The following is a 23,644-nucleotide window of genomic DNA, read 5'->3' on the forward strand; positions in this document are numbered from 1 at the left end:
TCCTGAATCTGATTGACTTCTTTGAATCATCCTCCAGGGCTGTGGACGAGGGTAAGGCAGTCCACGCAGCCTATCTGGACCTCGCCAAGGCCTTCGACACCACCCCCCACTCTGGAATTATAGATAAACTTACTAAGCTGGGCATAAATCCCTACATCACTCGATGTGTTGCCAACTGGCTTACTGACAGAACCCAGACTGTAAAAGTAGCTGACTCCAAATCCAACTCCAGACAAGTGACAAGTGGAGTACCTCAGGGTTCAGTCCTGGGACCACTCTTGTTTGGCATCTACTTCTCTAAAGTACAGGCCAACAATAAGGTACTCTGGCTAACAAAGTTTGCAGATGACTGCAAACTGAGAGCCATTATTGAATCCCCAAATGATGTGGATATTCTACAAAAGGGCCTTACTGAAACAGATGCCTGGTGCCAGAGCCATGGGCTCAAGCTTAATGCCAAGAAATGTATAGTTATCCCCTTTGGAAAAAAACATGTACCCATGAATTACCACATAGGTGGCAGGACACTAAACATAGAAAGTATGATGAGAGACTTAGGGACACAGGTGGACAGTGGTCTCACTTTCAATAACCACATCGCTGCAACAGTCAGGAAATCCTTCTATGTGGCACACCTCATCCCTAAGGGCTTTTCATCAAGAAAAAAGGAGGTCATTGTCCCACTGTACTCATCTCTCATTAGACCCATTATAGAGTATAATGCCCCATTTGGTATGTACCTCACAAGACATCTGCAACAGCTGGAAAGGCCACAGAAATACCTCACTAAAAGAATCACAGGCCTAAAGCAGATGCCATATGCTGACCATCTAAAAAAAACTCCAGCTATACTCTGTGGCATATCGTCTACTCAGAGGCGATCTCTACTTAACACACAAGGCCATGTCAAACCCTGAGCTGTTGGACATGCTCCACTTAAAAAAAAAACAATCCCTCAGAGCCACATGCTCCAGGGATCTAAACCTTGTCATCACAATGAACAAAACATGCTGGAGGGATAGGTTCCTGACCCAGAGACTCCCCATACTCTGGAATAGACTGCCCATACATGTCAAGCAGAGTGCCTCATTTGCCCTCTTCAAAAGGAACCTTGATGATTGGATGGGAGATTGGAAATTCACCCCGGGGTCATGTCAGTCACCCTGCTAGACAGGGGTCCAGAGAATTAAATATTGTGGAAAGAAATATCCAGGGAATTGTTATGGCTAGGCTAGTATAGGCCCTAGGGCCGATAGCCTAGTACCAACCTATGAACCTATGAACACAAACATAGTATCAACATTAATTCCTATGTCAGCAGGAGCTGATCAGTCTGAGAATAACTAGAAGACATATTAGAAAAGTTATCTGGAGTTTAATTAATGTTATTGCAGTTTTATTTTCAACCAATACTTCTCTTTCCTATTAGTACAACTGGCTCTTATTAATGTCCCTTCATTTTATGGTTCACAGAAATCCACCACCATATGGAAAATTTCCTGTGATGCCTGTGTTTGTAATTGTCATGCTCATTGTGATGCCCCTGCACTGGCAAAAAATTGCAGCTGGAGAATGTGTATTTTAATGAAAGTATATGTGTGGGAAGAGTCCCCAAATGTCTAAGAATGTGGCGGTTTCTCCCAGGGATCCAAAATAACTCAGCTTTACATAAAGAACTTTCACAGTTTTTTGATAAGGTGAGCTACAAATATATGGATATAGTGATTAAACCCAACAACAGCTTAATCGAGCAACTACAAGAGGAAATTTGTACACTTGACCAGAATATCATTAGCAACCCTCAGTATGACAGACATCAGTACGAGTACACCATGGTATTTAAGAGCATCTAACAAAAGGTTCAAGCTATACATACCACTAAAATGAAGAAATTAAATTGAGATAAAACTGCTTATGAGAATCAACAAGCTTATCCTCCTCTTCCCAAGATGCAAGTTTGGGCACACGGACATTTAATGGATTTATTCACAACAATTATAATAATTCAAACATTAATGGAATTCACTTTGCAGTAATAGTTATAAACAAGTAAATAATGCAAATTATTCAACTGAAGCAGCCCATTTAGCAGAGCAATCTCTCCAGAGATCAGAGAGAATATGGAAGAGGAATTTAATGAAAAAACAGTGGGAGGACCGGAAAGGGGAAATGCCTAAACAAAGCCACCAATGAGTATTCACCATTGGGAATCAGCCCCAGACGGGCAACCAATCACAAACCAAAGGATACTGGAGGTGGAGTTAAACAAGACTATTGACATAGAACATGAAATTATGAATGAATGGTGGCAGATAACTGTGAGTAACAGTGGTGATTTTAAAACGTACAGTTACTCTGAATCATTATTGCAGGCAGACTGCATGGACTTCTTCATAAAGGGTTTCACTTTTGTACCAAGTAAATGAGCATGTCTACCTGAATGCATTATGGATTTAAAGTTGTTTTTGAGAAAGATAAACTTGTGTTTGTCATTAAGGGATGTTCCAAATGTATGCAATGTGTTTAGAGCGGGAAGCACCTTCAATCCACAACTCTACTATTCCTTATTTTTGTATAAGAAAGTTTGCAAAATGGATTTGAGGAACTACTTCAGTTCTCCACAGAGAACAGATAGTAGTAACCTAATGGTGCAGGACCATGAATGCATGGAATTTATAACAGGACAAAGTGTGCATGTAATGGCACCTGACAAAAGTGGAAGAGTGGTAATTATGGACATCATGAGGTACAATGTCAGTATCATGAGTATACTGAAAGGAAGAGTGTATACATCATCAAGTTTGAACTAACTTAATGGGGCATATAAATGCATTTATATACAAAGGAGGGGCATGTTTATTTATAAACGTATCACACTGAAGGAATATATTTATATTAGTGTAGTGTCACCCAGAATTCCCACTATGTTTGAAATGGCAAAAATTCACAAGGACATTCAGAGCCCACCTTTACGTCCGATAGTGGACTGTAGATGGCATGTCACATATGCAATTGCCTGATTTCTTGACACCAACTTAAAAACATTTCTAAGGGGTGAACCAGATTTGTGTATCGATTCTTGGCATATTTTGAGAAACATCAGTGGTTTGAAATATGAAGACTGGGACATCCTTATTACTGTGGATGTAAAGGATCTTTACAGTCTTCCCCCATGATTTGGAGGTTTCTTGGTTTGTTGATCACTTGAATAGAAAAGGATTGAAGCAAAACTTGGTTAATCTGTATGGAAAAATATTAGAAATGATTTTAAAGAACAATTTAATATGGTTTAATGGCAAATATTTTTTACAACAAGAAGGAGTAGCCATGGGTTCACCTATAGGTTTACTATATATAGTGATGTTGGAATGAGAATGTAGATTCATTAAGGAGTGTCCATTTCAAAATAACATCAAGTTTTATTTACGTTGCCTTGATGATATATTTATGGTGTAGAAAGGGGATAAAGAAGGAATAAGGCCTTTCATAGAATATATTAATGGAACAATCACATTTTTGAAATTTACGAGGGAATTCAGTCATACCAGTCTTCCTTATCTTGATGTTTTGTTAACTAAGGATATTAAAAATAAAAGACATTTAGCCAGAATTCATCAGAAGGCCACACATTCCAACAATCCATTGCATTTTTCAAGTTCTCACCCCTTTTTCCAAAAGAAAGTCGTAGTGAAAAGACAATTGGTGAATGCTGCTAGAATGACAACACTGGATGTTCAATTCAATGAGGAATGTGAATTGACAAAGAAAATGTTTCTTAATAGATCTTATGCAGGTACCTTAATAGATAGTGTCTAGAATAACAGGTTAGCATGCATTTTCTGAAGGATATGAAGTCAGAGACTCAATGTCTATTATTACTTAATGACGTCATTCCTTAGTGACTTGCCAGAAAGCCATGCATTTTACGAGGAACATACCAAAACATGAAGCAAAAATATGACATTCTGTGAAATTCTAGACATTTGACAGATATGGTGAAGAAACAGTAAAGTGCCTTAGACAGTGGTAACTAAAAGTTGTGATGATTAGCACGATACCTGATGTCTGCCAAGAGAATCTCAGTAACTACAACTAATAATACAGAACACTTAACAGTACTGACAATGTGAGATAGTGCATGCCCTAAAAATCATTCTAGACATTAACTTCTTAGACTAATTGCTGCTAATGAATCAGTCACAGAAGTGAAACTGCTTTCTTTCTTTAAAGAGCTTATCAAAGAAAAAAATACCAATTGTCACAGATTTGTTTGGAATGAAGTGATTCATAGAGTGAAGAATAGTGAGGAAGATGGAACAATTCATTATAACATGATAATGTTTATGCAAGCATATGAAATAAAGGAAGAGTCTCAAAATGGCTCAGTCACCTGGATCTGCCTCATCTAACTGTACAAATGTAACACTAGCTGGGCGTGGGGGTTGTAGGTGGGATTACCTGCCCTTGAAAGACTAGTTATTGAATTATTCCACTGCTGGTGTACCTGAGCTCTTTGGTAGTATTATGGAGAGGTGACTGATTTTGGCTATGGTTGATGCATGAAGCAGCAGAGTTCAAAGTATGAATCCAGGACCAGTCAGATAGTGGTGTAAAGCCCAAACAGAGGGTAGATGAAACTGAGACACCAGTGGACTGGCGGCCAGTACAAGACAGATTTAGGAGTCAATTCATTCGCAGACAAAAACATCCCAAGGGAAAGAGGTTCTGTCCAAATAGTAGAGAGACAAACATAGAAAAAATACAGTATTCACAAAGGCAAGTGTAGAGAGATGATTCTAGACACAGGTCCATTAGGACATGTGTAGGGCTAAGCACTACGTTGGAGGTACCATAATGAATTATTTTCCCAGGAGATTCACAGGTTTATGACAGGAGGAGCTCAGAATGTAGTGCAGATCATCACATTTCAATTTCAGAAGAAGCAGGAAGAAGAAAAAATAAGGTTTCTATGGAGCAAGATTTTCTTAAACCATCCTGTTTCGTGAATCATGTATAGATGACATTTTCTGGACAGCCTATGAGGTGAGGTATCTAGATCCTCTAGAAAGACCCAGAGAAAGAGAGAGAGAGATTGTGGAGTAGGGTGAAGAAGACTTATTAATGTATGCATAAAGAAAGGCAGGACTACAACTAGAGAGTTACAAAAGTGTCATTTGATGCAATTAGTTTACACAGTTAAACATTACCATCACACTTTCGTAAGTCCTTTAATTGTGAATTCTAGAAAATAGAGGGTATAGGATCAGCATCACCTTCCTTAGAAAATTAAATTTCTGATAAAACCAAAAGAAAAGATTCAAAACAAAGGGCAGAGTGCAGGAAAAGAAGTACACAGTATGAGTGACATCACAGAACATACGGCTAAATAATATACTCACTGTCATCATTCAGCAAAATAATAAAACCAAAGATCATACCCAAAGAACATGGCTCATATGATGATTCTCATATTTCCTACTTTTTCCTTTAAACCATAAGTGCTCTGGGTCATATATAGTCAATGGGCTTGCAGTCCAGGGGAAGACTGAGGAGCCTATCCCAACTTTCCTCTTGTCTCCAAGCACTGCTTGGATAAGTGACTTGTGCAAGGTTGCATAGTAGTCAAATGAGCAGTGAGACAGTTGGATCCTGTACCATAGAAACTACATAATATAGACCTAACCCACTGCAAGATTAAAGTAAAATGAGAGGGGATGGACTTATATCCTATGCTCAACACAGGAAACAGTAGCATTAACCCACTGCACTAATTCAGAAATTACAAATTCAACAGTGGAATGCAGTAACCCCCCCACACACACACACACTCACAAATGTAACCATCAAAACTTGCTCAAAATCACACAGTAGGCAAATGGAAGAAAAACCCTATACTTTTGACTACCCAAAGCAGTTCATTAGCATCTCAGAGCCTGACCTCCTACACAACTCAGATTCACTAAAAATGTTGACAGAACAATATGTTTTGCATCAACATGCATTTTCTGAATTTAAAAAAAAAAAAAAAAAAAAAATATATATATATATATATATATATATATATATATATATATATGGATTCGTATCACTTCACTGAAAGACCATTTCACTGACACCCATTTCACTGTGACCAAATCACCTAAAGTTCATTTCACTAAACTAAAATTTCACTGACAAGTAGTACTCTAAGGAAAGTCAAAGGTATATGTCCTTTTCCCCACTGTAGTGTAATCCTGGTGTTAGTATATATAGCAAGCGGGAGTGTGGGGGGTACAGCCCCCCACATTGGAGGGTGTGGGGTTGTAGCCCCCTCACCTAGTTCGGTTTTACCAAATAATGTAAAACAAAACCAGACAACAGAAAACCAAATTAAGTGGGGGGCTATGCACTCCACACCCCCAAATGTGGGGGGCTGTGCCCTCCACACCATTCCTAACTATATATACTGGTTTACTATCAATAAGTCGAAAGTTAAAATAAAATGTGTACATATTAGTGAAGTGTTTCACCGAATGTACACATTTCCATATGTACCTAATGTCGAAAACAGCTGTTAATTGTCAAAAATGTCACTGGCACAGCACTCCCACCCTTCCCTTAACTTTCTACCTAACTAGCCTAAACTCACATTTATGCAGGGGGGCAAATAAACACTTTAACCGCTCCAACTTTATAAATGACCTAAAAATGTGCAACTGGACCCCCCTAAAAAACCTTCCTCTTGATGAAGCTGTACTATATTTCAATACTACCTTCTTAAACACTCTTAACCATCATGCCCCCTCCAGAACAACAAGAATTAAAACTAAATATGCCCCCTGGTTAACCCCAGACACAAAATTCCTCCTCAAAAAAAGAAACAAGGCCTGAACCAAGTACCTCAACAGTAAATCCCAATTGATCAAACAAATATACGTTGAACTGCGTAACAAAGCCAAAAAACTCACCAAAACAGACAAAACATCTTACTACCAAAAGTTACAGGATAAGCACAGGAACAACCCACAAAACTTTTGGGCAGCAATTAACTCTATTTTACAAACAGGTAAAACAACTACCCTAACCCCAAAAATAGATAACAACCAAGAAGGCATCCCCACTCAATTTAATAAATACTTTATAGAAACCATCCAGACCCTTGCAAACAACCAACCCTATGACAACATCCCCACCCCTGCAAATCCACCCCCCACTCCCAACTAACAATTGCCCAAAGTTCAGCTTCCACCCAGAACCAACCAAATCCATTGAAAAACTACTCCACAAGCTCAAATCAATGTCTCTAGCCACAGATAAATTACCCGCTGAATACCACCACCTGGCTGCAGAAGCCAAATCATATCCTGTCTCCATCCTAATTAACAGATCCATCATCGAGTGTATAGTACCCAAGCTATGGAAAATATCATATATAATTCCTTCCTGGAATTCAATAACTACTGCCCTATAGCCATACTACCCCCTTTATCTAAAATTTTAGAGAGGGTAATGCACAAGCAACTAATGAAATATCTCCTAGAAAATAATCTAATAGCAACACAACAACATGACTTTAGACCCTTCCATCGCACTAACAGAATTCACCAACATTGTCACTACTCACAGAAACAATGGACTCCTTGTATCTGCCACCTTCCTTGACTTGTCCAAAGCATTCGATATGGTTAACCACAATAAACTCCTTCTTTCACTAGCAACTCTAAACCTTACCACCCCTGCCATCTCCTGGTTCAAAAACTACCTAGAGGGAAGGAAACAAGCTGTTATGTGGAAAAACCAACTCTCCCCCTCCCTACCAGTCTCCCTACGAGTACCCCAAGGCTCCATCCTGGGGTCACTTCTTTTTATCATCTTCTCCAATCAGCTCCCAAACAGTATTCCTAAAGCCTCAATAGTACAATATGCAGATGATACCACCATAATATGCGCAGCCAAATCAATTGACATCCTTCACTCCCTGACTCAAGAATGCTTTTCCCTAGCAGAAACTTGGATTACAAACCAAAGGCTCATTCTGAACCCAAGTAAAACAAAGCTAGTACTCTTTAGCTCCCACAGAGCCACACCTTCCACTGATTCTTTCATCTCCTCCTTTAACAAGACCACAATCACCCCCACAAGTCATACCAAACTCTTAGGAGTTGAAATAGATAATCACCTTAGATTTGACCTACATATTTCTATAACCATAAAAAAGTACAAAAAAAACTTGGCCTACTGTATTGCAATAAAAAATTCCTCACTGACCACTCCAAAACTACAATAGCGAGGACTCACCTACTATCCACCCTACTTTATGCCTCCCCCGTGCTTACAAATCACCACAAATCCGACCTAAACAAACTTGATAGTTGTTATAATAAGATATACAAATTCGCTACAACCTCTCCCATCAGAACACATCACTGCGAATGTCTAAAAAAGCTCAATTGGCTAGAACTACCACTACTACTTCAACTCAATTAACTATCACTAGCCCACAAAATAATACATAACCCTGAAAACAACCCAGGCCTAAAAAATCTTTTGCAACCCTATGCAACCACCAGGCCCTTGAGGTCTAGCACAGAAAACCTCCTCAAAGTAACCAAATATAACAATGAAGCTGGTGAGTCTGTTTACAGCCACTGTATAGCAAAAACCTGGAACTCCCTTCCTGCCCACATAACTGACAAATCCCATCACAGTTCAAGAAACTTTTTAAAACTCACTTTTTGAATAATCGACTGTGCTCCTGTATCTCCCTTGGCAAATGTCTTATTAGAACACTTCACCTAACTTAAGTAACTCTGCTAAGCCAACCAATCATAGTACTGTACCCACTTAGGACTGTTAATCTACTGCTCATCCCATCTCTCTAGGAGTTAGGGAAAACTACTCCAGCAATGTTGTCCTTTCCATAAGCAACTAAAACCAGAAGACATATTGTAAATCAATTTGTTATCCTTCTCAACTATAGCGAGCATCATCTACTCTCTCGGAGCTTATTCTACACTTCTCTGCTTTTACTCTGATAATAAATCTATCACAGGAATCCTAAACTTAGGAATATCTTCTAAAATTTAATATTATATTGTAGAGAATGAATGCATCCTATCTATTAGTTAATATGTATGTCAAAGTCTCTTCTATGGAAATTGTATGTCAAAAGTCTGTCCTTAAAACTATGTTTTGTAAAAAAAATGTTCTCTTGGAGGTTTTCTCCCCGGGCCTCCACTGAAAATGGACTTGTAATCCAGTTGGACTCTCCTGGTCAACAAATGTAAAAATAAAAATAAATAAATAAATAAATAAATAAATAAATAAATAAATAAATTTTACTGGGCTTTTCTGACAAAAAAGTAAATATTGTGGACTGATAGTATACACCACCAATTCCTGGTTGTCTTCCCATGAAAGAGGCATTATTTTCAGCTTGATCAAGGAACAGACTACTGATTCCATGGTAATTCCTTCTTCCAGGCACAAAAAGTTAAAATTAAACAAACAGCCTTCGCCACCACAACAGATGTACCTCAGATCACTCAACTTTTGCCCCCGATCCCTCTGGTGTAGCACCTACAGCAGTTATGAACCAGGGGTTAGCCACATTCTCTGTAGCTATTACTGTACCACAGTGGGAAAGAGGCACCCACTCTTGTCGGTTCTGGGAAAGGGGCCAGGGAAGGTTTCCCTATTGTGTCAGAATCCTGTCCCTATACCTGGGGATGCTACTGTTGATATTAGTAACAGTTAGCTGCATTTTTCCTGTCAAATGAAAACAGAAAAACAAGCATGTATCTACTCTTCCTCAATTTTTTTGGATAGGAATAGTTTACTGAGTCTGGCTCAGGGTTTAATTCAGGCTATTGATCATTCTTAGGTTCATAGGTTTATAGGTTCATGCTAGGCTATCTGCCCTAGGGCATTTATAAGCCTAGCCAGAGTATGTCTGGCTTTCGCCACCCATTTTAAATTAATTTTGCTATGCCCTTTTTCGAGGTTAGTATACTGTGCCTCTGTCTAACAGTGACACAGAAGTGATACCCAGGGTAAACCTACGATCTCCCATCCACTCATCAAGATTCCTCTTGAAGAGAGTCAGAGAGGGACTCTGCCTAACCTGGACTGGGATTTTATTCCAGAGTGAAGGGAGTCTCTGGGTTATGAATCTGTCCCTCCAGCATGTCCTATTTATTTCAGTGCTGAGGTTCAAGTCTCTCGAGCGCGTAGCTCGATGGGATTTGGATTTTCTGAGGTGCAGCATGTCCATTAATTCTGGGTTGGACATGGCTTTATACGTCAGGCACAGATCGCCTCTGAGCAGGCAGTATGCCACTGAGTAGAGCTGGAGTTTCTTTAACCAGGCAGCATATGGCATCTGTTTGAGCCCTTTTATCCTCTTGGTGAGGTACTTTTGGAGTCTTTCCAGTTGCTGCAGGTGTCTGGTAAGGTACATCCAAAAAGGGGCATTGTACTCAATTATGGGCCTGATGAGGGATGAGTAAAGAGGCATGATGACCTCCCCTGATCTAGATGTGAATCCCTTCATGATTAGGTGGGCTATATAAAATGTTTTTCTAACCACTTTGGCCACGTGGTTGTCAAATGAGAGATTGCTATCAACTTGGGTCCCCAGGTCCCTAATTACTTCTTCTGTACTTAATGGATTACCACCTATGTGGTAATTTGTGGGCACTTTGTTTTTGCCAAAGGGGATGACTATACACTTTTTGGCATTTAGCTTGAGGCCATGGTTCTGGCACCAGTTGTTTGTTTCTATGAGGCCCTTTTGGAGGATGCTTGTGTCGGCTGGAGAGTCGATTATGGCGCCCAGTTTGCAGTCATTTGCGAACTTGGTCAGCCACAGTCCTTCCGTGTTGGCCTGTACCTCCGAGAAATATATACCGAACAAGAGAGGTCCCAGGACTGAGCCTTGTGGGATGCCACTTGTAACTGGTTTGGAGTCTGACATGACTCCAGCAATTCTAACCATGTGAGTTCTGTCCTTGGGCCAGTTTGCAACCCATCTATTGACATAGGGATTTATATTTAAGCTGGTGAGCTTATCTATAATGCCCGAGTGGGGTATTGTATCGAAGGCTTTTGCGAGGTCCAGGTAGGCTGTCTGGACCACCTTCCCCTCGTCAATGGCCTTGGTGACTGTTTCAAAGAAATCAACCAGGTTTAAGAGGCAGGATCTGCCCTTAACAAAGCCGAACTGGGTAGGATCCAGTGTCTGTAGGTGCCCAATATCTTTATTTATGAGGTCCATGATGATCCTTTTCATAGCTTTGCAGACTAAGCTAGTCAGGCTTATGGGGCGATAGTTTCCAGGATCCATTGAGGCACCACCTTTTTGGGGAGGGACCACTGTTGCTGTACGCCATTCTTTGGGTACATATCCTGTAGTAAGGCTAAGATTGAACAGTAGTTTTATGTTTTGGTTTAGCTCTTCTTGGAGTTCATGTAGGACGCAGCCCGGGACACCGTCTGGTCCCATTGATGCTGTGTTTTTCGCTTTGGAGAGGGCGGCTCTTACCTGAGCATCTGAGATGGCAGGGGGGCAGCACTCTGCTGGGATAGATATTTGCCCTTTTGGTGGGGGGGGAGTTTGCGCTGAACCTGTCAGCTAGGATGTTGGCAATGTCTGTGGGTTTGGTGTATTTTTTGTCATTTTGGACCAATTCTGGGCATATCTGGGAATTCCCACCCAGGTTCCTAACATAACTAAAGAAAGCCTTGTGATTATCCTTAGGATCCTGTGTAATTTTTCTCTCGAAGCTGGCCTTAGACGATTTTATGAGTGCCTGTAGTTTTTTTGCTAATACTGATCAGAGATGCCTTCCCTTTTTGGGATTTTGCTCTATCATGTAGTAGCTTCCTCCTTCTATTGTATAGTTTGTTTATGGCTGGGGTCCACCAGACAGGACGTCTGCCTTTGGAGGATTGGGTCTTGGTTTTATTTGGGATTGCATGATCCATGCATTCCTGAAGGTGTTCATAGAATGCATTTATAAAAGATTCTGTGGTGTGTGCCGTATTTTCCACAGGCCCGGGGGCTTTGAAGGATTCCACCTTGGTTTTGAGGAGTGTGAAATTTGCTTTAGAGATGTTTTTCACTGTGGTTTTCTGGGCAGAGGGTGGGGACGGGATGTGAATATCCAGTGAGATTAGTTTATGGTCTGATCTTACCAGTGAGGGATACACTTCTGGTCTGGAGCATAGAGTCCCCATGTTGGTGATGATCAGGTCCAGTATGTTTTCCCCTCTTGTGGGAGTGGTAACAAGTTGTTCCATAGCATTTGAGTTTATAAATTCTAGGAACCTTTGGGCTAGGGTTTTGGAGCTAGAGTAATGCTCCCAGTCTATGTTTGAGTAGTTGAACTCACCCAATATAATGGTGTTTGGAGAGACCTTCATATTTTCCAGTGTTCTCAGGAAGGCCGAGTGGGGTTCCTGGGTTTGGGAGGGTGGTCTGTAGCAGGCTATAAACTGGAAGGCAGTTATACCCACTGTTAGTTGCACATGGATAGTCTCTGATGCTTTGTGCTGTGCCACCAACCTGGAGGTGTGGGTATCTTTGACGAATATTGATACTCCCCCTCCTTTTGTGGTTCGGTCCAAGTTTTGGGGCCAAAAAGCATGGTATGAGGTATAACCTGGTAGTGCTGGGGAGCTCTTGGGAGCCTTGAACCAGGTTTATGTTACTGCACAGATATTGATGTTCTCCATGCTAAGGAGAGTTTCGAGTGCGTGCATCTTGAGGTTTAGACTTCTGGCATTGAGTAGCATTACTCTTAGTTTCTTATCCCTTGTGATACCTATGGAGGTGGGTTTGTCTTTTGAGCCTTGCCTAAAAAAGGCACTATGGGGGTAGCAAGAGCCTTTGCCAATATCCAAAAGCTCAGGGGTGACAGCTGCAAGCCGTCCCTAGCGAAGCATCGTGGCTTGTCGAGCATATCATCCCAGGCTGACAGGCATTGGATCCCCTTTGAATGACACCAATACTTAAGCCAGTTGATGAAATTGATCATCTTGTCTTCATATTGTGGCATCATTCTTGGTGAGGGTAAGATGCTACTCAAGGTCAGGGTCATACCGGCCTGGGCTATATGCTCAGAGAGCTCCTCTATGTCTCTTTTCATGTAGTCCAGGGAGGTATGTCTCAGGTCATTTACACCAGCATGGACAATGACTGAGTCATATTTGTACTTGCCTTGGAGTGACCTGAGTGCTTGTGTTATGTGGCGGATCCTAGCGCCCGACAGGCAGCTCACCATGACCTTCTCCTTGTTCAGCCTGGTGAGCGGACGTCAGTGTGCCTGACAATAGAGTAACCTATTACAAGTGTATCCGGTGTGTTGTTTAGCCTTAAGGGCTGTGACTGTTCGGCACACTGGCTTTGTGAGCTATGTGTTGCACGTGTTTTGTTTTGTGGTAGCGGTTGCTTGGGTGTCTGCTTTGGAGGTCTCTGCTGCTTAGGCAGATTTTTATTTAGAGCCTCCGAGTATGTTTTTGTGTGTTTATGTGTTTGGTTTGCTGTCATGGTAGGTCTATGTGAGACTGGAATTGTAGTGAGTGTGGTTTCCTTCTCCTCCTGACTGGTTATGCCAGTACTGAGTTGAGAGAGCTTAGCCTCCAGTTTGGCTATATGGTTGCATCTCTCACATGTGTTGGAATTTGTTGGGAGGAGGAGAGGGTTGTCTGTGTACATGAGGCAGTTGTAACATTGACTCAAGATTCCCAGATTCACCAGCTGGACCAGAGAGGAGATTGACAAGTGACCTTTGGACATGCTAGAATAGTATTGGGAATTCCTTTATAATTGAAAAAAAGGGCCAATGGGGAACAAGGTACTCAAGGGGAGTTTGTGAGGGTGTAGTACTTTTAATTTTTTAGTGCTGGCTTATATAATTGCTTTAGTGAGGAAGTGCCAGGTAACTTAAATGCAATGTGTTACAGGTAACTTAAATGCAAAAACAACAAACAGTAGCTTTCTTTCAAGTGAAACAAGGAAATAAGTACAGTAAGCAATGCAGATATCACTAGGGATCCACAGAAGCGCTGAAAAGCCATGTTTTAGGTGGAATTAGCATTTCATTGAAATAACAAGCAAACAAACAACAAGCATACAAACAAAGCTAGATTCAGCAGGCCTGAATCTAGTCTATGCTACAGCAAACAAGGTGTACCAATTTCAGTAAGAAACAGTTCAAATATGCAGGCACTATAAGCCTTTAACCAGAAATTCCCAGCTCAGAAGGGCAGAGTCCAGCATCTCCTCCCACAAGAGTGCAGACCACAATCCTTCTTAATGTAAAATAACTGGCCTGAAGCCCAAGTGCTTAAACCAGAACTAATACACTTTTAGAATAACAGACACTGAGCCCTCAATCAGCAGTTCCCAACTTAGAAGGATGTAAGCTACCTGTTCTGCCACCACAGTGCAGGCCACAAACCTTCCTAATGTAAAACAACTGGTCTGAAGCCCAAGTGCTTAATCCAAAAGACTTAGAATGATAGCTACACTTTAATCAAGTTACTACCAAGCAGTAATACATACAATTGAATATTTTAAAGAATGCCTGGATTAGTGCTCAAGTTATAAAACGAAGCTAGATTCAGCAGGCCTGGATCTAGTCTATGCTACAGCAAACAAGGTGTACCAATTTCAGTAAGAAGCAGTTCAAATATGCAGGCACTATAAGCCTTATATGTAATATATTTTGTAAAATAGTTCCTGGTAAAAGAAAGAGGGATTCTTTTTTTTCCTGAGAGATTCAAAATTCTCAATCTAAAAAGTAAGCTGTAGGGATGGATACATATTTTCCTCAGGCTTCTGCTTCTGACTCAGAGGAGAGCTCAGTTTCTGATTCTCCCTGAGAGGGATTCCTGTTTCTCTGAGTCTATTGCTAGAATCTGCAGGTGTTTTTAACGGGAGAACATTGAGATTTCTCAGGCCCTCAGAAAATAATATGAGGTGTTACAAAAGGATTCTTCCGAACCTACACCCATTCGTTCTGTTCTATCTGTTTTAGAGTGTGTGTGTGTGTGTGTGTGTGTGTGTGTGTGTGTGTGTGTGTGTGTATGTGTGTGTGTGTGTATGTGTGTGTGTGTGTGTCACTGCCTGCAATTTTCCTGATAGTCAGCCATATGCCCTTTAAAAAGAAGATAGGATGTGTAAACTTCCACAGCCTTTCAAATTTTTATACATTATTCCCAAATCTGACCCAGCAGCTATAACTGTTTTTAATCCTACTGTGGCTAAGCATTTAGTTAATTCTAGTTTTGCTCTTTCTGATAAAGACGGGGAAATTGTTAATAGATATGGGAACAATTGCATACTTCCGTAACTTTGATTTTCAGAAATTTGAATTATCAAATTCATATGTTAAAGTTTGGCCTGACAAATTGTGAAAGTATGAGGAATGTTGTATCTGTAGTTTTTTTCTTCTGAGGAAATATCTGCTTTAAAAAACTTAGTTTCTTCTATTGAACAGGTCACTGCTCACTGTTTGCTGTTTGGGTACAACACCACTGATACTTCTTCCAGAACCGTGGCTGCTGGTACTGTTTTAAAGAGGATTGCATGGTTGCATTCTCAGAACCTCCCAGATAATGTTAAAGATGAGATTATAAATTCTCCCTTGAATAAAGATTTAGTCTTTGAGCCCTCTACTGCAAAGGGATCAAAAAGTGTGATGAAAGGGGCAAGCTGATCCAAGTATTCTTTAAGGTATTTCAGCTGTCTTTTTCTAAATTTTCTGTCTTCTCATTCAGTCTTGGCAAACAACCAAATAAACAGTCTCAATAAAATGGGTCTATATTAGGTCGCCGAAATATTATTCTGGCAAACACCTATTCATCGACCCCTAATCAGTGAAAATCGTTTGACTACAGAACTTTGCCCTTTTCTCCACTGTAGTACAATTTTGGAATTGGTATAGATAGTTGGGGGATGGGGTGAAGCCACCCACATCAGGGGTTATGGGGGGGTGCAGCCCCCCACTTGGGTGGGTTCGAGTCAACTACAAGTTGGTCCATTGTACTTCAGGCAACTATTTTGTTGCCCTTAGTAAATTCAGAAAATCACTGATGTGATTTTCACTGGTTAGGGGTCAATGGATAGCTGTTTGCTGGAATAACATTTCAGCAAATTAATATAGACCCCAGTAAAATACAGGTAAGTAGATTTTTAAGAAGAAATGGCAAGGGGGTTTCAAAAAGAAGTCTCAAACTGCCCAAAACCAGAGATAGTCCAAGAAGTCTGAATGACTGTTTAAGAGAAATTGTGAGCTTCTCCCACTCTCAACCCCTTTTTTCCAGAAAGTCTAAATCTCCATATTTCTCTTTGGTAACAAGATAGTTTCAGACAAATCAGTTCTGAAAATCACTCATCAAGGTTACAAATGGCAGTGGGAGGAAATTCCTCCTTTCCAGGGGGCATTCCTCATCCTCCAAATCAGACTTTTTTTCCCACCAATTCTTCATCACATGCTGTCTCAAAGAGTGATAGAACCAGTACTTCCTTCTCAGGTGGGGAAAGATTTTTATTCAAGGATGTTCCTAATGCCAAAGAAAGAAAAGTCTTTGAGACCAGTTCTGTCTCTATCTTTCCTAAACCAGTTTATGATAGTGCCCAAATTCAAAATGATGTCACTTCACAACATGTTACTTCTTCTTTCTCTTTCAAGTTTCCTGGCAACACTACACTTAAAAAAATACTTATCATCATTCACCAGATATCAGATATTTCTTATGGTCATGTGTGTCTGGATCTCATTATACGATCTCTGTCATACCCTGTGGACTATTCACTACACCAAGATGGTTCACAAAGTGATATCCACATTCTTCCATATTTAAGCAACTTACTTATTTTTGCAGAGTCTTTTTCAAAGTGTTAGGAATCTCTTTCTTGGTGAGAGATTTCTTGCACAAGCTGGGATTCCAAGAGAATATTCAAAAGTCTTTCTTGACTGCCTCACACAGGATTATGTTCCTATGATAACAACTAGACACCTCAGTTGAAACAGCTTTTCTCCTACAGAAAAAAACAAACTTTATTCAGATCTATTTCTAAGGTTTTCTACTCAGATTTCAGTGCTATGAGGGAATAGCTCAACCTTTTGGATTTCATGGAATGTATGATTCCCATGATACCAGTGGCAAGACTCCACATGAGAAAGATACAGTGGTATCTGAAATCGGTTTAGTCCCAGAAGAGAAATCTTTTGATGAAGACAACAGATATATCCCATGTTTCCCCTTCTAACTCATTGCTACAAAGCATTCAGTCACCACAGATGGTTCAGACTTTGCTTGGGGAGCAGTTTCAGGATGATAAAAGTGCAAGGGGTGTGGGTTACTAAGTACAGAAGCAAGCATATAAATATCAAGGAGTTGCTGTCCCTGATCAAGGCATTCAACTATCTGAACCATCTTTGGTCATTAGGACCTCTTCAAGTGCTTGCAAACAATTGCACAGTCATGTGGTACATCAACAAGCATGGGATAGCCAGATTGTACTCCCTTTGCGGATTATCCATGTTAGCTTGTGATATAATTTTGCAGAAAAATCTCTTTCTACAGGCTGCCTGTAGAAAGAGATTTTTCTACAGGCTGCCTGTAGAAAAATCTCTTTCTACAGGCAGCCTACATTCTGTCAGCACAAAATTGTGTGGCATAGAAGCAGAGAAGGACTAGGGCAGACCTTCATGAAAGGAAATTAGATAGGGGTCTTCCAAGATATGATCCATCTATGGGGAGTACCACGAGGGGACCTCTTTGCTTCAGCTCTTAACAATCACCTGGTAAGATTCTATTCCAGGACTCCGTGCAAGAAGGCCTGTAAGACAGATGCTTTTTCTTTTCCTTGAACAGGAATGTTCTTGCATGATTTTCAACCCTTTTCACTAATATCTAGGATACTTCTGAAGTTGCAGTAGGAATCCCCCAAGATCATTCTGGTAAAACCCTTGTGGCCCAGGCAACTATGGTTCTCTCTTCTTTTGGAAATGGCCAGAGGTAATTACCACAAACTATCTCACTGACTGGATCTACTCACACAGGAATAGGGGTGTTTGATACACCACAACATCAATCAACATCAATTGACTGCATGGATAATGGGGTCTAATTCCTTTTAATCAACTGTTTACTGAAGACATGCACCAGGGAATAATGGAGTCAAGAAAGCCTGTTACTAGAAAATCATGTATTAGCAAATGGAAGAGCCTTATGCATTGCTGTCAGAACATAACAGGCACCCAATTAGGGCAACATGTTCTCTGGTTCTAGAATATTTGTAAGAGTTTCTATTCTATGGCCTTTCTTATTCCTCTGTCAAGGTTCATTTATCGTCCATTTCAGATTGTCTACCCATGGATCTTCCCCTTTCAATGCCGTCTCATGATAAGATGTTCTTTAAAAGAGGTGTTGCATAAGAGGCCTCCAAAAATGGTGGTTCTTCCTTGGGACCTTAATTTTATGTTAGAGAAGTTAACACATACACCATTTGAACCAGCTAATAAGTCTAGATATAACCCTTATAGCTAAGGCTACTGGAGCAGTGATCGATATGATTAGAATGTGAAACATATTTCATAGTCTCATATGAAAACACAAAAATGCACCAAATTGAAAGAATGATGCATACAAAGCAAATACCTTAATTTACATAGATCTGATATTGAAATTAGCACTAGCTAAAATCCATCCAAGTATGGTAAACATCTTAATGAAATAGCACATACTTTGGTCAGACCCTTTCTTTTGAAAGACTCTTCATGGATTCATCCATTAAAATACTAAACAAAGCTATATATACCAAGGGCTGACCAAATGTGGAACACAAAATTCAAAATGTGTTCTACTGTAGCAAGAGTTAGCAATGGGGAAGAACAATGTGATTGTTTGTATGTATGTATGTTTCTTTGTGGCAGGAATATATATCACAGTTCTTATTGTGTGATACAAAATAGTTGTTATTCAATGTTACATTGCCATGGTGATGTCCGATACAAGTACTTGTTAATTTGATCTAGTATTCATAAACAGATCTATGCCCTCAAATTAGATAACCATCTTTTAGAAATTCCAGTATGCATTCATGTATTAACAAAACTCAATTGTGCAGCAATTTGTAGTTGAAACAGTAGGTCCTCCCAGGAGGATAACATGCAAATTTTAAAACTGTCATATGTCTTAAGTGTAGTTTGAATTCTAAATGTTATACAAATAATATCCTCATGTAATCACATTATATTCCTGAAAGCCAAAGAAATTAGCTTGTGCTTTTACCCATTATAGGGTATTTTACTCGTCACTTAATAAATAAGCAATACGCTGCCATAGTGAAATTGTAGACTTGCTGTCATATTGCATTTATGAAAACTCATTATCTCAGAACTTTTACAACACCTGTTTCATCGTACTTTTTGCCTTACATGTTTACTTTATGTATGTTACTTACAGTAAGTGAAATATTTCTGCTTGCATAATAAAGTTGGGCACCAAAGAGATTATGAAGGACAACTATATGAGGCATTATGTGTGAGGTACAAGAAAGTCTGTAGTTGTAGGGGAAGAGTTTGGGTACTTACATGAAATACTGTAAATCTTAACAGCCAACATTAGCAGAAGCAAATACAATAAATGAATAAATAAATAACTGCATAGCGAGAGAAGTGTTATGACTATAAACGCAGTTCTTAGTCTGTGGCGTGGAAGCTATATATTTATTGGATTGCTGGTATATTTTCCCCTCTTTTTATTACACTCCATGTTCTTGACTGTCCAAGGATATAAATAGCCTACTTAACCCATCATTTTTAAGCTCATAACATCCTACATCGTTTTCATTTCTAACTTCCCCTACACATTTTCACCTGTCCTTTGGGCTCTTGAATGCCTCTGTGAATTCCTTCTCCATCACCCATTCTCAGAGCTATAGCTGGGGCAGTAGGCACTGATTGGTGCCACATTCAAATAGAGTTGAAGAGTTGAGATGCAAAAAAAAAACTCTAGGCAAGGAAACTCTGTATTAGATCCTTGCAGAAAGGCTACAATTGATAACAAGCAGGCAGTATTTCAAACAATTTAAGCAGCTATAATGTTAACCACATATGATTAATGCATTAACACCACTGCGGTATGGAATGTCACATCTCTAACCGCCTACACACATCTTGCATTCCAGAGCATTTTCTGAAAAATAAAAAGCATAAAATAAAAAAATGGAAATATTTTCTTAGCAATACAAGTTATTAAAACTGGGTAAATAGTAACACCATCATTAAGAAGGATTCTTTACAGTGACAACAGTCAGTGCATTCATAGCCTTTACCATAAATACTTTACCATAAATACTGTAATGTAGTATATGTAGACAAATCCCCAAGTTATATTTTTTCTAGGTTTTCACAAACAAATTTTCACAACCTATACAAACTAGACACATATTCTTGGAACATTTTTGTTAACTAGACATAAGCTTTCACATGACAAGAAATTTCTCTGTAAGTGCATATTTATTGAGATATTTACAGAAATATGAAAGCTTATATTTAATTGGATATCTATCAAAACAAATAATACTGTATATCTCTCAAGATGTGCAACTTACAAGCAGGAAAACATGGACATAAATATGAAAATATGAATGAAGATTGTCAAACAAATAATTTCTCCACAGCAGAACATCCTAGACTAACCATCTTAATGTCAGTTTGTTAATAACTCCTCCCACTTTCCAGTACTGCTTATTATTAACTGGTAAGTCATTAGTTAATGAAGCCACAACCACAAAATTTCTGGATGCCATAAGGAGGTACAGGTGTGAACTGGAAGTGTACAAAAAGTCATAGGCTTGAGTGACTTAAATTATTATTGGCATCCACCATAAACACCAGTGATCAAGCAATTGTGAATATGAATTGTAGAGACCAGTGTGCACCTCTTCTGCAGTGCTGATTTCAGCCTCTAACAGCTTGAGTATTGTCAGCCATCACTTTTTTCCTGCTTTATCTTTAATTTTGTCCATACTGATAGTCCTTTAGTGAGAAACTTAATTCAGAAACGCATGGGGTCATTAGTCTCTACAATCTGCCACCTAAACCCCCCTTTTCCCCTTTAGTTATCCTGTTCAGAGTGGCCCTTTCAAATCTCTTGGACATGGTCTTATGCACCAATATCATGCTCTGTTTATCTCTTCATTTCTAATAACTAATTGAAGAAAATCAGTAAGTGTTCTGCTAAATCATTCTTTCAGTCTGTATGTGTTTTATATTAGCCAAGCATGGAAAGATTCTCATTATTATTTTAGGTACTTTATTTGAATGTTTCCCAACACTTCTGTAACAAGAGTATCTAAAGAAAAGCAGCCTTGCTGTTAAGCTGCTGAACACACAACCCAAGAAAGAGCAAGCACCTTTCATTTTAAAAATTCTCTCAACTTTCCCATATTTCATCTTATGTTGTATATATATATATATATATGGGTTCATATTAGAACGTCGACAACTCACTATGTCGACAAGTAGCCCTGCAGCACCAAATGAACGAAACCTCACAGTATCGAAATTGCAAATAACCGACACTTACTCCATCGACACGACTTCACCGACAATCCACTTTACCGACAACGCGCTACACCAACATCGCGTATTACAGGTAACGGGTATTAACATATGTGAGGTAGGGGATGTAGTTATAATGTCAGACTGAGTGACATAGGTTTATAAATACATCCCCTACCTCACATATGTTAATACCCGTTACCTGTAATACGCGATGTTGGTGTAGGCTGTCGAGTAAGTGTCGGTTATTTGCAATTTCGATACTGTGAAGTTTCGTTCATTTGGTGCTGCAGGGCTACTTGTCGACATAGTGAGTTGTCGACGTTCTAATATGAACCCATATATATATATATATATATATATATATATATATATATATATATATATATATATATATATTTGTATCACTTCACTGAAAGACCATTTCACTGACACCCATTTCACTGAGACCAAATCACCTAAAGTTCATTTCACCTAAAACTCATTTAACTGACAAGTAGTACTCTAAGGAAAGTCAAAGGTATATGTCGTTTTCCCCACTGTAGTGCAATCCTGGTGTTAGTATATATAGTTGGGGGTAAGGGGGGCACAGCCCCCGACATAAGGGGGTGTGGGGGCGTAGTCCCACACTTTATTTGGTTTTCTGTTGTCTGGTTTTGTTTTACATTATTTGATAAAACCCAACTAGGTGGGGGGCTACATGTTTTAAATGGTCATTATTATGAATTACAATTCTACTGCGGTGGTGGTGCTGCGGTAGCATTGTCGCCTCACAGTAAGACGTCCTGTTTGATTCTCAGCTAGAGCGTCTTCTGTGTGGAGAAATGTGTGAATGGGCGTACCTTCGTTGAAGGTTGTGCATCAGGGCTGGCAACTCGGCACGTAATAATCTGCTGCCAATCATTAGCGGACTGGAGTTCCGCTGTGGCGACCCCTAACCAGGAAAAGCCAAAAGACACAACATTATGAATTACAATTCTATATCTTTATATAGATAAACCTTTTCATAAGGGATGTTAGAAAAGTACATACTTTTTATTATTTAGTTTTCAGAGCTGTCATTACTCTAGTCTCAAAATGGATGTCAAGCATTCACCTCTTGAGCTTTGCTTTGCATTCAAGGTAAATTTGTTGACATCCATTCTCCTCAACCACTTTTAATGTTAGTTTTCATTGGTGAATGCATTATAACCCTTTATGTAATCCATAAATGGGGTATAAATGTTTTAGTGTTTTTGCATCATTTTTCTGTGTAACTAGCGATACATTTTGACAGCTAAATCTCCATGATCTACAAATAAATATGACTAGGTCTCTGCACTCATAACTTGATTTTTATATGTTCTCACAGGCTCTAGAAATAAATATCTTGACATCCATGTCTCAAACACATAAGTTGACCAACTTGAAAACTGTTTTATGGTACTTTTGGAGAGGCACCAAGTAAGGGTATATTGGTAAGATTGAGGTGGCCTCATCTATTACCCTGCCCAGGGCCCCAATTGTGTATGTTCTAGCTCTGGGACTGCTTATTTCTATAATATCTGGAATTCCCTACTCAGGCACACATGATGTGAGCCTATGATGTGAGGCAATTGTCTTGGGCCCTCTTGATTTATAACCCAATATCATTATATGCATCCTCATGGTCACAACGTATCTCACTGTTGCCCCAACTCATGTAGTCAGTAGTGAAGCCCACATTTCATCTGTATACCCTGTGGACATCTTTGTAATAACCACCCCAGTGTAGACATGCACATGCCTGAGCAGTATCCATGGGTATCACTGGAGTACCCACTGTCCTTAGCAGGGCATATTTTTGCAATATACAATATTTCTATCTCTGTACAGATATCTGCTTCTACTTATATCAATAGCAATCTACTTTGAGTACTCGATGGCTAACTGAATGCAGTAGTCATTAGCTATGTGTCTTATTCCCATAAGAATCCTTATGTCTTGTAAATGGATTGTATGACAGAAGTTGGGCAACCTCAGAAAAGCTGAGAATAAAATTCTACTACAGGCACTTGGGACCCATGGACACTCCTTGTTAGGAAGACATACAAATCAAGTATCAA

Source organism: Protopterus annectens, chromosome 10.part0 (genome assembly GCF_019279795.1).
Source record: "Protopterus annectens isolate FY-2018-M chromosome 10.part0, PAN1.0, whole genome shotgun sequence".
NCBI lineage: Eukaryota > Metazoa > Chordata > Ceratodontiformes > Protopteridae > Protopterus > Protopterus annectens.